This window comes from Coffea arabica, chromosome 5e (genome assembly GCF_036785885.1).
Source record: "Coffea arabica cultivar ET-39 chromosome 5e, Coffea Arabica ET-39 HiFi, whole genome shotgun sequence".
Lineage (NCBI taxonomy): Eukaryota > Viridiplantae > Streptophyta > Magnoliopsida > Gentianales > Rubiaceae > Coffea > Coffea arabica.
The window spans coordinates 2,479,487-2,482,900 of NC_092318.1; the positions used below are offsets into that span (position 1 = coordinate 2,479,487).

The window sequence follows — 3,414 nt, forward strand, 5'->3', positions numbered from 1 at the left end:
CTAGAAGAAGAGGAAATAGAAGCAATGCATCTGCAATGGAGTCAGGCAAATGCTGCTCTGCTAAAGCATTTGGCGGCCAAAGAAGTTTCTTGGAAATAGAAAGCCAGAGTAAGGTGGTTAAAAGATGCTGATTCGAACACAAGATATTTTCACTCTGCACTTTTAGATAAGTGAGTTTGGCTTTCTATGTAGAAAATTAAAAGCTTGGAGGAGGTCTACATTGAGGGAGATGACAACATTGGTGCATCGGCTGTGGATTTCTTCAAGTCCTTGTTAGCAGATTCTTCATTGTTAAACAGACAGGCAACCTTGGAGCTATGAAACAATGTTCCTACCCTTGTAACACCTCTACAGAACGACCAACTGATAGAGGAAGTCACTCTAGAGGAAGTTGAAAGGGCAGTGTTTGAATTGGATGGGCAAAGTGTAGCTGACAGCGATGGATTTGCAGGTTGCTTTTATACTCATTGTTGGGAGATCATTGCAGAAGATGTCTTCTGAGCTGTTCGAGAATTCATGTGTGGAGGAGTAAATTCTTAAGTTGTGATGAAAAAATAAAGTTATTCTACAAGAGGTGTAATTTTTGAAGTTAATTCCAAAAGTGTGATCTTCGCATTTGTGAAATGCGAGTTCAGATACTTCGCATTTCACAAATGCGAGGTCAGTCTTTTACGAAAAAAAGAAAAATAAGCTCGCATTCTACTCAGTCTGAGCACAAAGCCAGAGCTCCCAATCGCCATTCAAATCTGTCTCACTCTCTCCATCCAGCTCACTCCTCACTCTCTCCTCTTTTGTTGAGCTTCCATCTTTCTCGTCAGGCGAAATCTTGGTCACAGCTTGGTCGTCGGAATCTCGCGGCCTTCTCGTCGGAAGCTCTTCTCTTTTGTAGAGCTGTAGCCGTTCTCATCAGGCGAAATCTGGGCACAGCTTTCTCGTCGGAAGCGTCGGAAGATCTCGGCCATTGTAGAGCTTGGACCCTTCTTCGGAACCCATCTCTGCTAGGCAGTTGCGCCTCTCTCCCCCCTCCCAATTTGCCACTTTTACAACCACAACAGGACTCCCCAACCAATTTTGTGTCCCATTTGCACTGCACATTTTCTTTTCACTTGGCAAATGGCTTTCAAATTCGTGACTGTGCTCTGTTACTTAGAAACAGCATAAGGGTATGAAATTTTTTTTTCTGATTTTCTTTTATTTTTCTGGGGTTTTTCTTTTCTGAATTGAATTGGCTTTTCTGATTTGGCAATTTATTGGGTGTTGTTGTTGTTTTGGCTTGTTGTATTTGCTTTTCTGATTTGGCAATTTTTCGGTTTGTCTCTTATTCGTGGCCGTTGGTGTAATTTGTTGATGCATTTGGTCTCCTGTTTGAGGACTGTTGCGGCTGCATCCACATACTTTTTCTTTTATTTTGATTAATTTTGCTGGAGGTTAGCAGTTAGCTATTGCTTTCATGTGGAGGCAGCATGGGATTAATGTGGATCAATATTGTACTGCAGAAACATGAAAGAGAAAAAAAGGAAAAGCAGCAATCAATATTGCATTGTAGAAACATGAAAGAGAAAAAAAAGAAAAAGCAGCAATCTAAGAACCATAGCTAGTTAATGCCAAGTTCTAAGTAGCTAGCTAGCCTACCAAAAAAATAAAATCTTTAAGAAGCCATGCCGAAGCTGCAAAGAAACTTTGTCCTGGCTTTCTTAGTTTTTAGTCTAAAACACCCTGCCTCAAAGATATTAGTTGTCGCATGTGGTGATTGCAGTATATGTTAGGACTGTTGATATGTGTAAATTGCTTAATTGGTTTATAGGTTTGGACTTAGTTAAAGTTTTCCTTAAGCATTTGGTCTGATAGGCTTCATGAAGTTGCCCAGTTCTTTTTACAGAAATGGAGCAGAGGATCTGCCTAATTGCTGGGCTATCATGCTATTACAATGTCTACACATTTGACTGCTATGTGTTTTATCATAGTCTACGGTATTTGAGTAACTTCTGGTATAATTTCTACTTTTACTGCTACTAGGGACATCTGTACTTGGAAGTACTGGCACCCTCATGCTATCCATGCTAACTTTAGGATCCATCACACTTTCCTGCAAACTCTGATATGTATGTATTAAATGGTAAAAAGGATTCTCTTAAACATGTTCAGGGCTGGGGCTGGAATTCAACTGCATGAACCATGGAAATCAATGCATCTGCTCTTGTTGAATGTGAGTGGGTTATGATATTAAACAACAATGTTCGAGATCATCTCATGCTGGTCTGATAGAGGTATTATTTCATTCTGGAGTAGTTCTACTTGTTTCTCATTTTCATTGACTCAGATGTTGCAATTATTGGTTTTTTTGTGGAGTATGGCTAATTTTGAAAATGGTAGTTCTACTTGTACCATAGTCTTGTGCTACTAATTTTAATTTATTTTTCCAGTTGCAGAGGATGGACACTCGCTTGGCACGTATCGAGGATCATTTAAGCATTACTCCACCTCAGGGTGGAGCTGCAGATGAAGATGACGATTGAAGCTGCACCATTACGATCACTATATTATTTGTGCATGGATTTGCTTGCATTTTGTTCTTAATCTGTGGAATGTTGGATGTTTAACTTGATTTTACTTTTTCTGTTTTTTAATTTACTAAAGACTTGTGCTTTTGCAGTGGTTTGTGATTATTGGCTGACAAGTTGTTGGAAATATTGCTTGGATTAAATGTTGTCTATTTTGGGTTTGCTAACAGGGAGTTTAGTCCACTTTTAAGAGGAGACTCTATCAAAATTTTTTCAAAAAAAATTTATATATATATATTTAATCATAATAAATTACAATAAACAAATAAAATGTTTTTCAAATATCCTAGTGAAATAAATATATGTGGTTTGGGAATTTTTTTCTCATTTAATTTGAAAATGATTATTATGTGATTATAATTTTTATATTTATAGGAAAGTATATCTTTTAATCTATAAGATACATTTATATTTATACATTTATATTAATTATACATTTATAAATATATTTATATTATGTATTATATGTAATATAATATATTTATACATTTACATATTCTTCTATAAATATATAAATATATTTATTTATAAATATTCATAAATGTATTATAAATATAAAAATTATAAATTATAGAAATACGCAAAAATATGTTTTAGAAATACGTGAACAAAATAATCCAAAAAACATCTACAGCAAATTTTTTTATATAGTTTTTCAAAAACAACCCCAAAAACAATTAATCCAAACGGACTTGTATTTGAAAAACAAAATGCTACAGTGCTATTTTTTGAAAAACAACCCCGAAAATAGTTAATCCAACGGGGGCCAATGTCATTTAAGAAATTTAACTTTTCCAATATATAATAGCAAATTTGAGAAATTGATTAATCAATTATTAGTAGTATCAATAAC

At 35.2% G+C, this 3,414-nt stretch overlaps 1 long non-coding RNA gene across 1 annotated transcript; it reads left to right on the top strand.

Moving 5' to 3' along the window:
- Positions 1-563: 563 nt before the first annotated feature.
- On the top strand, positions 564-2,704 carry LOC140006424 (uncharacterized). The gene is made up of 3 exons (XR_011814031.1): positions 564-1,163; positions 2,146-2,267; positions 2,424-2,704. It is a non-coding gene; the product is annotated as an uncharacterized lncRNA (long non-coding RNA).
- Positions 2,705-3,414: the final 710 nt, after the last annotated feature.